Raw genomic sequence first — 12,773 nt, forward strand, 5'->3', positions numbered from 1 at the left:
CCTGATTGAAAAGGAAGAAGCAAAACTATTTCTATTTGCAGATGACATTATCTTGTATATTATATCTTGAATATCTTGTATATTTCCTGGGGAAAGGGATAAATAAGGAGTTCGGGATTAACATAGACACACTACTGAGACAGGAAGGGGGCAGGGCACAGCCTTTAAAAGAATGACATAGCCTGAGGACACAACATAAACTGATTAGAACAAACTAGGTCCAAGATGGTTCCACAGTGAGACCCTGAGCCTCACTGTATTCTCATTGTAACACAGCAGCACGCTAAATGACACACCCACAGGTACCATGACAGTTCCAAGGCTGACCATAAAGGTCAAAAAGTGGGCAGTGGCCTAATTCCTGGAAATCCCCACCCCTTCCCCAAAATAACTGGAACACTCCTGCCACTCATTAGCCTATGAAATTATCCACCCCTATAAAAACTGACAACCCCACAACCTGGTGCCTCTCTTGCCTTCTGAGATGGCCCATACTCTGTCTTCAGAGTGTGTATGAACACTCCTCCCACTCATTAGCCTATGAAATTACCCACCCCTATAAAAACTGACAACCCCATACCCTGGTGCCTCTCTTGCCTTCTGAGATGGCCCATACTCTGTCTTCAGAGTGTGTATCTCCCTGAATAAACCTTCTTTCTCTTTACTATGGCTCACTCTTGAATTCTTTCCTGCACAAACCCAAGAACCCACACTTGGCGGCCATCCCTGGGACTCACCTGAGACCTGGGACATGACCATCCTCTCGTGCCCCACTCTCTTTCCTGCAACACGACTATATGTAAAATAGATAACCTACCAGGACCTACTGTATAACACAGGGAACTATACTCAGTATTTTGTAATAACCTATAAGGGAAAAGAATCTGAAAAAAGACATATATGTATGTATAGCTGAATCACTTTGCTGTATACATGAAACTAACACAACACTGTAAATCAATTATAATTCAATGAAAAAAAAAATTCCTAAAGGATCCACTAAAAAGACTTAGCACTAATAAATGAATTCAACAAGGTGGCAGGGTACAAGACCAATATACAAAAATAAATTGTATCTCTATACGCTAACAGTGAACAATCTAAAATCAAAATTAAGAAAATAATTCCATTTACAATAGCATCAAAAAGAATAAAATACTTAGAAATAAATTTGACAAAAGGTTGCAAAACATGTAGTCTGAAAACTTCAAAACACTGTTGAAAGAAATTAAAGGGACTTCCCTGGTGGTGCAGTGGTTAAGAATCCGCCTGCCAATGCAGGGGACATGGGTTTGAGTCCTGGTCCGGGAAGATCCCACATGCCGCGGAGCAACTAAACCCGTGCACTACAACTACTGAGCCTGTGTGCCACAACTACTGAAGCCCATGTGCCTAGAGCCCATGCTCCACCACAAGAGAAGCCACCGCGATGAGAAGCCTGCACACCGCAATGAAGAGTAGCCCCCGCTCGCCGCAACTAGAGAAAGCCCGCGTGTAACAACGAAGACCCAACGCAGACAAAAATAAATAAAATTAAATTAAATTTTAAAAAGAAATTATAGAAGACCTAAGTGAATACAATGACATCCCTTGTTTACGGCGAGGAAAACAATGTTGTTAAGATGACAAAACTTGTCAAATTGATCTGCAGATTCAGTGCAATCCCTATCAAAATCCCAGCTTGTCTTTTTTTACAGCAATTGACAAGCTGATCCTAAAATTCATACAGGAACATAAAGGATCCAGAATACCAAAAACAATCTTGAAAAAAAACACAGTTGGAAAAAAGAACGCACAACTCCCTATTTCAAAACTTACTACAAAGCAATACAATCAGGACTCTGGGGTACTGACTGACGTAATAAGGATAGATACATGGATCAATGGAATAGAATTGAGAGTCCAGAACCAAACTGTCACATTTATGGTCAATTCATTTTTGACAAGAATGCCAAGGTAATTCAATGGGGAAAGAATAATAATTGTCCCAGAGTGGTAGCAGGACAACTGTATCTCCACATGCAAAAGAATGAATTTATATCCTTTCCTTACATTATACACAAATAGTAACTCCAAATGGATCATAGACCTAAATGTAAGAGCTGAAACTGTAAAACTCTAAGAAGAAAACAGGAATAAATCCTCATGACCTTAGATTAGGCAAAGCTTTCTTAGGCACAACATCAAAAGCACAAAAGACAAATGAAAAGATGGATGTATTAGATTCCATCAGAATTAAATTTTTGTGCTTTAAAGGACACCATCAAGAAAGTTAAAAGAAAACCTACAAAATGGGAGAAAATATTTGCAAGTCATATATCTGATAAGTGGCTTATATCCAGAATATATAAAGAACTCATAACTGAATAATAAAATATAAATAACCAAATTTAAGAATGGGCTGGGAATTCCCTGGTTGCCCAATGGTTAGGACTTGGCACTTTCACTGCCAGGGCCCAGGTTCAATCCATGGTCAGGGAACTAAGATCCCGCAAGCCGCGCAGCGTGGCCAAAAAAAGAAGAATGAGCAAATGACCTGAATAGACACAAACAAGGTATATCAATGGCCAATAAGGGTATGCTAGATCCTCAACATTATTAGACATGAGGGAAACTGAAGTCAAAGCTACAAGGAGATACCACCACCACAATGAGAAGCCCACGCACCGCAACGAAGAGTAGCCCCCGCTCACCACAGCTACAGAAAGCCCACACGCAGCAACGAAGACCAAACGCAGCCAAAAATTAATTAATTAATTATTTTAAATTTCCCAAAAAATGTATATCTGTACAATGGAATATTATTCAGCTATAAAAAGGAATCAAGTGTTGCTACATGCTACAATGTGGATGAACCTTGAAAACATTAGGTTAAATGAAAGAAACCAATCAAAAAGATCACATGTTGTATAATTCCATTTCTATGAAATGACCATAAACAGGCAAATCCATAGAAACAGAAAGTAGATTAGTGGCTGCCTAGACCTGGGCTGCCTAGACTTGTTTTCCATGGGAAAGTAATTCTATTACCAGTTATTCTATTATGGTTGGAAGCAGAAATCCTAAACTGTTTTTTCTAATCAGGTATTTTCCATAAAATATTTCAAGCAGACAGAAAAATTGAAAGAATTTTACCATTAACGTCTGTATTCTCACTACATTGATTCTACAATTAATATTTTACTATGCTTGGCTTATCACTCCAGAAAGTTTTCTCATGTTCCTTCCAAATCAATCCTTTCTCCCACCCTACCCAGAGGTTCTGATTTTTTTCCACCATGAATTAGTTTTGCCTATTCCAGAACTTCACATATATGGAAGCATACAATATGTGTTCTTTTGTGTAAGCTTTCTCTCACTCACGGTAATATTTTGAAGATTGATTCCTGTTGTTCTGTGTATCATTAGGTTATTCCTTTCCCTTGCTAAGTAGTATTCCATCATATGAATATGTAAGTTTGTTTATCCTTTCTTCTATTTAAGGACTCCTCAGCTGTTTCCAGTTTTTTACTATTATGAACAAAGTTGCCATGAACATTCTTGTCACAGTCATTTTTTTAGACGTATATTTTTATATATCTTAGATAAATACCTAGGAATGGAATTTCTGGATCATGGAGCAGGTATTATGTTTGGTTTTCATAAGAAACTGACCAATCTTTTTCCAACGTGGTTTTACCATTTTGCTCTCTCATCAACAATGCATGAGGGTTCCATTTACTCCACATCTTCACTAACATTCTAAATTATTTTTTGAAGTAAGAATAACATTTCTAACAAAACCTGACAAACTACACAAAAAGAAAACTACAGATATAGCTTATTTGTAAACATTTTTTCAAAAATCCCAAATTATTAGCAGATAGAATCCAAAAGCATATTAAAATAATTATTCATCATGACCAAGAGGGATTTATTTCAGGAATACAAGGGGTTTTGATATTAGGAAATTTATTAACAGAATTTACATATTAAAGATCTCAAAAGAAAATTATTGAAGAGGCATTAATAGAACCTAATATCCATTTTTCATAAAAACATTTAATAAAAGAGAAATCAGTGAATACTTCTTTAAAAAGATTTTTCTAAGTGGGGAGAAATATTAGAAGTGTTCCCACATCTAGGAAATTAGGAACATGATAAGAATGCCCATTATTGTACCTCTACTTAATTTTGCATTCAAAGGATTAGCCTGTGCAATTTTGGAAGAATTTTTAAATTAGAGACATGAAAATTGGAAAGAAGGAGAAATAAAGTTATTACTTTGCAGATGACATAAATGTATATCTAGAAAATCCAAGAGAATCAACAGGAAAATGACAACCAACAATAATGGTAAGGTAGCAGAGTACAGAATGATATACAGAAATTAGTAGCACTTACATATGAAAAAAAAACCCCAACTAGTTAGAACATACAATAGAAAAATAGTCTCTATAACAGCAACAAGAAAAAGACAACCAAGAGGTAAACTTAATAAGAAAGGTGTGGAAAAAAAATCTACAATAAAAACTCCAAAATACTACTAAAGAACACAAAAGAAGACTATATAATATGTTCTTGGATAGAAAGACTCAATATCATAAAGTTGCCAATTTCCTCTGGTATAATTTTTAAACTTAATAAAACTCCAACAAAAAGACTGATATACTTTTCCCCCTGAAATTTATTAAAGCTGATATGGAATCTCAAGTGGAAAATAAAGAAGCAAAATTATCCAGGAAATTCTGAAAAAGAAGATAGGAGGAAACCGGCCAGGCCAGGTATTAAAACATATTTCAAAACCTTCATAATTAAAATAAGGTAAATATGTGCTTTTAAACAAATGATCTGGGATCATTTGGGTAGCTAAGTGAAAAAAAATAAAATTGAGCCCATATTGAATGCTGTACACCAGGGTAAGCTCCAATGGAGCAAATTTATACACTTTTAAAACAAAAATTATAAAATCACCGGCAGAAGATATGGAAGAATTTTCTTATAACTTTGGAAAAGAAAAAGAGATTTCCACTATGCTTAAAAATACAGAAATCACAGAAGAGAAGACTGATGACTTCAATGGCATAATAGCATTTATTTACATGCAAGTAACTGGTCATGTGTTCACGGTAGCTATCTCTGGGTAGAGGGACTTGGAGCAAATTTTATCTTTCTTACCTATCAATTTTTCTAATTTTTCAGTAGTGATGATTTATTATTTATGTAATTTAAGAGACTAAAGTTCTTCAAAAGGTTGAAGCATAAGCAATGGCAGCACTTCTGGGTCTCTAAATCCAAACTGTCATGTTCCCTAAAAATCAACCACTGGTCCAGAGAGTAGACTGATAGGACCCCTCAGCCCTTTCTTTAAGGGATTCGTTCTTTCATTGGCCCATTTATTCAACAAATACTTACTAAGCTCCTACTATGTCCCAGACACTACGTTGTATAGGGATCAGGTTGGAACTCCATGAGAAACAATACAGTGTGGTGTTGAAGACTGAGGTCTCTGGAGCCAGCTCCAGCCTTGACCAGCTGTGTGACCTAAGATAAATTAACTCACCTCTCTGAGCCTCAGTTTTCTTATCTGTGAAAAAAGGGACACTAATAATACTCAGAACTAAATGAATGTCCAATGTTAAAACACTTCAAACAGGGAATTCCCTGGTGGTCCAGTGGTTAGGACTCCATGCTCTTACCACCGAGGGCCCAGGTTCAATCCGCGGTTAGGAAACTAAGATCCCGCAAGCCATGCAGTGCAGAAAAAAAAAAAAAACTTTAACAGACTTAAGCACTTTGGAAAACCATTTGGCAGAATCTTTTTTTTTTTTTTTTTTGCGGTCCCCGGGCCTCTCACTGCTTCCCGGACCGGGGCACGAACCCGCGTCCCCTGCATCGGCAGGCGGACTCTCAACCACTGCACCACCAGGGAAGCCCTGGCAGAATCTTTTAAAGCAGAACATTCTCAATTCCATTCCTAGAAGTACAGCTAACAGAAAGTATCCAGGTGATCACCAAAAGACATAAAAATGTCCCTAAAGTCATCGTTTGCAATAGGCCAAAACTAGAAACAAAATCCCAAATGTTCATCCAGAGTAAAATGGATGACTACCGCATATCCATACAGGGGAATATGTCACAGAAATGAAAATGGACAAACTACACAATATGGATGAACCTCCTAAACACAACGTTTTTGCAAAAGAATGAATACTGTATGCTTCCACTTATACAAAGTTCAAACAGGTAAGACTAGTCAATGATGTTAACCCTTGAACGTGCACAGTGCTGGCTTCTGGATGCTGGTCACGTTCTTCTTCTTCAACCGGGCGTTGGTTACACAGGTGTGTTCCCACACCGAGTAGATGAAGGATGCTCGCTCAGATCCTGCAGGTAAAGAAGGGCGATATGCCAACAGGCAAGGCAAGTGGGTACAAGACAAGGACACTTTGTACACAAGATACTCATCAGCTTCACCAAGGAGCTTGCTTACTCCCATTTTTCTAGGAACAGGCAACTCCCTCGGTCCTACTTTTATGTTTCTATTTTTGACAGAGAATAGGTGCAGAACAACATTTCTTTAAGAAAAACCATAGCACACATATGATGAAAAACAGCAACAGCCTATGACCTCAGCACTGGGGGCAATAGGGAGCCGTGGGGTTCGGGGCAGCTGGACAGCGTATGTTCTGCTTACAGGATGCTCATAGCACTGTGTAATTTATGACAACAGAAATAGGAAATAACCTAAATGTCCAATGATAGAGAAATGGTTAAACAAATGCCCTCACTTATTTATTCAACAAAATTTTATTGCGTGTCTGTTCTGTGCCAAGTATCATTCCGGGATCGGGGGTATGTGAGCAAACAATACATTCTTGGTAGCAAACACCAGAAGACCAAACTACACAGAGCATACACTTCAGTGCTCACTATATACCAGGCACTTTATACACCTTATCTCCCTAATCCTCACACAACCGTACGAATCCTATCCTCATTTTACAAATGAAGAAACAGGCACAGAGAAGTTTAAGTAACTCAGTCAAAGATTACACACAGCTACTAAGAGCTAGGATTTTAATCCAGGGGAGCTGACCCAGAGATCAGTTTCTATTTCTTTCCTTATAGACTTCTGTTTGTCACCCAGTTGTAAAAACTGGGCCCACCCCTTGGAGAGGTGGATCAACTGGCCGCCATCCTCCTTCCAGTGCATGTGAGGGCCAAAGTCTCCTGATTTCTGTAAGTGCCTTTATCTCACTTCTGAGAATGAAAATCGACCCCGACCTCTGGGAGCTGTCCCCTGGCACTGTCACCTGCGCCTTGGTATTTTCCTGGTGAACATAAACAATTTAGTAGACCATAAACATTAGATAAAGCCACTTGGTGACCGTGATGGATTAATAAAAAAAGAAAAAAAGAAGACCCTTTCATAATCACATCTGAACACAGACAAAACATGAACATTGGCTAAGGCACAATAATGGCCAAAAAAAGGCTCATATGAGTGACTTCTGCTTCTTAGGCAATTACAGCTTTAGCCTCGGTCTAGCCTCCCTACTTCTAAATAAGGTTTATTAGGAAATGCCCTGCTTGCTAACAGCATCCAGTCCAGAGCAAACCTCCACTTCCTAAAATCTTGACTTTTCCTTCTGCTTCTTTGCAGTCCTCCTGCCTGCGCTGGATCATGTTGTCCAGACTTAGCTCTGCCTCAGCCCTGGTGATTTCTGCAGTACAAAACCCAGTCACTATCAGCATCCTGTGAGTTCAGAAACTTCACGGGTGTGTAGAGGATGAGAGGGAAGGTCGTGCTGCTCCCAGCCCCCAGGACCCAGCCCCCTGTGGCCTCCCACACCCTGTACCCCTCATACTCACCCCCTCTATGCCCAGCCCCCAAGCCCCACTCCAACCTGAACAGCCAGGTGAGCCTGACCTCCCAGCCCCACCCCTGGGACCCTGGGACCTAAACTGACTCCATCTCTTGGCACTGGATTTTTTCCCACCATTCTACAATAACCACATGATTATAACCTTTAGAATCAAGAAAAAAAATTATGATTTTCTTATACTTGATGGGAATCTGCATTTCTGCATTACAACCAGGCTTCCCTGGGGTTTTACTGTCAACTCAACTGGATTAGGAAGGAACAGTGAACATCTATAATATACAGGTCCTGTGACTGACCCTCCTACATTATCTCAAGTTGGTGGGTCAGGAAATAGGCGAGAGCAATAGTAGCAGTTATTGATATTATTGTCATTCTAGGGTTAAGAGTTAAGAGCACACATTATAGAGTTAATGTGTGCTCTACTGAGCACACATTAATGTGACCAGAACTACATCCTTATGCATTAAGCACTGGACATGTGTTCTCCCAGCATATCCTCACAATAGCCCACAGTGTTGCTGTCAGAGAACAGAGGCCATTCAGCATAACCTGGTGTCTAAGAATGTGAGCTCTGGGACAGGCCTCCGGGGTTTGGGTCAGGCTCCCCTCTGACTATATCTGAGACCTTGAGCAAGCTACTGAACCCCTCTGTGCCTCAGTTTCCTCACCTGTAAAGTGGGGATAAAGGTGCCTTGTTGTATCAAATAAGGCAATGTGCAATGGGAGATGTGGTACTTATACACCTGCTTTTCTGAGCACCTCTACCTACCAGGTGAGTTTGGATGTAATTCACTGGATGAACGAATAACCTCCAGCCTGCAAGCAGAGGGGTTTAGCATGTTGTGGGTGAAGAAAGGCCTGGGGGAGGCGTGGAAGTGGAGTCCACTCTTGGCGACACTGGCACACGCTGTGGTTCCCATCTGGCCGGCTCCCTCCCAGGGAAGAGAAACCAGGAAATAGAGGAGGCAAGAAGCTAGATCTAGAGGGGCCAACAGACAAAGCACAAACCCTCTGCCCGGTCATATTCCAGAGAGGAGAGGGGAGGGGTTGAACTTACTGGAGAATAATCATATTTGCTGAGCACCTACTATGTGCCAGACACGGCGCCAAGTGCTTTAGGAATATTATCTCATTTACTCTTCAATAGAAGCCCGTAGGTAATGTAGTATCATTATCCCCATTTCACAGATCGGGAAACTGAGACTCAAAGAGGGGAAGCCCTAGACTAACAAGCATTGGAGCAGGGGTGTGATATAAGCAGTTCCATCCTGAGTCACAACCTTAACCAATGTCGTTCCTTCTTCCTAATAGAGGTCTCTGGGGGACAAACAGGACAAGGACGGCACAGAGCTTTCGAGTTTTAACTCCCAGACCATTCTCTTCCCATGCCCTTCACCCCGTGTGGCTTCACTGAGACTATGGATTTAGCTTGGCGGAGGTGGGGCTTCAGACCCCAGGGAGCTGTGAGGACAGCGGTGTGAGTATGCAGTGTTGTCCTGAAATGTCGAAAGGCAGAGAAGATTAAAAAGCACAGGGTGTTGGGCACATTCAGTGGGGTTGCCTGTGGCTGAATCTCTAGGTGCTCAAGGCAATGATGCAGCTACGAAATAGCTGCCATTTACTGAGACCTGCCAAGCCCGTTTCTTACCAATTGAGGTGAAGGTACAAACATGAAACAGACTCTGGAGCAAGGCTTCATCAGCTTCCCAAGACCACTTGCCAAAGGTGAAGAAGCTTCTGCCAGGTGTGAGGCTGGGTGTTAATTTCGTGCACGTTCCAATAACATCCTAATAATAACAGCAACAATAACAATACCAACGACAATAGTAATAACTAAGGTCCAACACTGGTTTAGTGCCTGCCATGAGCCAGCACAGCTGTTAAGTCCCTTACCTGTGTGAATTTGATTAATGCCAGAAACCACCTAAGAGATACATACTGGTGTCATCCCCATACAGAGAACACACTGAGGCCCAAGACTGCCTAACTAACTCGCCACGTTTACAGAGCCAGGAAGTAGAAGGGCTCGGCCCATCTACTCCCTGATGGATGGACAGACCGGCAGACAGATGGACCGATGGACAGTCAGGCGGACGGAGGGAGGCTCACCCTCCAGGACCGCCCTGCCTCTCAAGGCCAGCGCCCACACAGAGATATTGCTCAGCACAGCTGAACTGAGAGATGGGTGCCCTTCTGGGATTTGAAATCTGGAGGCACACGGAGCGTCACCGGTCACAGCAGCGTTTTGAACCAAATTTCCAAAGCACGGCTCCAGGGGGGAAAAACAATAATGGGCTTTCTGAGTGGCAAATCAGAGCTTCCTGTACACAGCCAGCCAAGGTTCCCATTGTGCTGTAGGACAGGGCATCCTGGCCGGGCTCGGACCTCACCCCGTCTCCTGGGGACACCAAACACAGCAAGGTGGTGGCGCAGAATTCTACTCCATGCTTGTAGGTAATGCTACGAACCCCATCTTACCAGTGAGAAAACTGGAGTTCAGGGAGTCTGAAACTTACCCAGATCACGTGGCAGGCAGGCAGCAGTCCAGACACTAGCTCCCCCTCTGAAGGGCTCAGGGTCCCTCCCTTCCCAGGCCCTTGGGAGGGGTGCTGCATTTCCTGGGGTGTGCTATGAGGTAGATCCAGCCCCCCACGCCCTGCACAGAGCAAAACTCTGGGATGCCAACTTGCTGGGGAAGATGAGGTGGGGCCTGAGTGCCACCAGGATGCCCTAGCCTCAGGGGACAGTGGGAATCCTCATCCTCAGGGCCCCTCCACACCCCCTGGGGCTGCAGTCCGAGGCCCCCGACCCCCCCACCCCCCCCACCCCACCCCGCTAGGTCAATCAACTCAGCGGACCCAGCCCCTTTGGGAGACACTCCTGTTAGCCAAGAATTCCAAGAATTCAGAGGGCGGGGCCCTTGAGAAAACAGGCCCTGCGACTTGCTATTTGGGCCATTGCAGCATTTCCATCGTGGCCTGGGAGGGCTCACACCACGAAGGTGGGTGCATCTTCCAGAGGGAGAAACCCAGGCACGCAGGGCCAAGGGTCAAGGCACTCATCCACCCTCCCAACCTTCAGAAGTGTTGCCTGGGAAAATCCTGAGCAACGTGCAGCCTGAGAACTCTCCTGGCGGGTGACCTTCCCTTTGGAGGGAGGGCGGGGGAGAGCAGTGAAGAGGCAGTTTTGCCTCAAGTGGAAACTTGGTTAGGTTTCAAATTCAAAGGAATGTCCTCTTTATTGAGTCTGTCTGATCTTTATTTAACCCTAACCACCACTCGGCATCAACTAGCACCAGTCTAAGCATTTACAAACACTAAGGGGTAGTAGCATTACGAATATCATGCCCATTTTACAGGTCAGGAAACTGAGGTACAGAGAGATTAAGAAACTTGCCCAAGGTCACACAGCAAGTGAGTCACAGAGCAGAAATCTAAACTCAGGGAGCCTGACCCAGAGCCTGTGGTTTGACCACTGTGAGATCCTGCTTTTCCTTTAATGGGGTGTTAAAGATGACATCATGGGGGTCCTTACCACGAATCTCCATACTCTGACCACTGTGAGATCCTGCCATCCCTTTTAATAGGGTTAAAAATGACTTCACAAGGGGTCATTAGCACCATTTCCTACAGCACAGCCTTGATAGCCCCTGATGAGCCCGGGTCCTGTGTGCTATGTGTGACAGACCATGCATGGAGGCTGGCACGGAGGCTTCTAAAGTTCCTCTGTGCCCCTTCAGGGAGACGGAAGGGGTCAGGGCCAGGCCTATTTCGTAATATAACCTTAAATCTCGCTACCAGGTGATGGGCACTAAGGGAGAGGGCCAGACATTTCTCTGAGAGCCTTACCTACATGATCTAATCAAGTTCCTACACACTCCCTGGCGTAGTCACTAGAGGTGTCCCCATTGCACAGTTGCGGAATCCAAGGCTCAGGAGCATTAAGAAATGTGTTCCTGGTAAGCTGGTAAATGCAGAAGGCAGATGCATTTGTTTCCTAGGGCTGCTGTAGCAAAGTCCCACCAACATGAGTTAAAACAACAGAACTTGATTCTCACAATTCTAGAGGCCAGAAGTGCAAAAGTCAAGGTGTGCGCAGGGCCACGCTCCCTCTGAAGTCTCTAGAGGAGACTCCCTCCCCACTTCGGCCAGCTTCTGGTGGCACCAGGTGTTCCTTGGCTGTGGCCACATCACTCCAATTCTGCTTCTGTCTACACGGGGCTTTATCCTCTTCTGTGTGTATCTCTCTGCTCTTATAATGACACGTCTTTGGATTCGGAGTCCTTTTGGATAATCTAGGATGATCTAGATTCTTAGTTTAATCACATCTGCAGAGACCTTTTCTCCAAATTAGGTCACATTCTGGAGATTAGGTCTTGGACATATCTTTTGGGGGAGCTGCCTTTCAACTCACTACCGTAGAACTTGAGCCAGTCTGGCTCCCACCCAGGCTTTTAAAAAGTATAAGACGACCCCACAAGCACACAAGGTGTCAGCCCCTATGGGGGGGTTCCTGCCTGCCCCAGGTGGAGCTTCAAATACAGAAGGCTCACGTCCACAATACGCCTGGTGAGATGGGAACCATACAGCCTGGACCTTCTAAGTGTTGGGGACAGGGAGCCTAGGTGGTCTTCTCATCTCCAGCAAAGTTTCCTCAACCCTACCTACCCTGCCCCGGGCAAGCCCCCACTTACCTGCCCTGCATGCTGCAGACTGCATCTCCTCTGCTTTGGGACATCCCACTAGTGTGAATTGGCTTCTGTGACCAGTGACTTCTTTCTGCCTCCCACTACCTGTGAGGAGGAAGGGCGGGGTGTATGCCTACTTTCACTGGACATCTTATCCCTCCAACACCAAGTGTGGAGCCCCCGTGGGGTTTTTTTTTTTCATAACAGCTTTCTTGGGA

This window comes from Physeter macrocephalus, chromosome 3 (assembly GCF_002837175.3).
Source record: "Physeter macrocephalus isolate SW-GA chromosome 3, ASM283717v5, whole genome shotgun sequence".
In the NCBI taxonomy this organism is placed as follows: Eukaryota; Metazoa; Chordata; class Mammalia; order Artiodactyla; family Physeteridae; genus Physeter; species Physeter macrocephalus.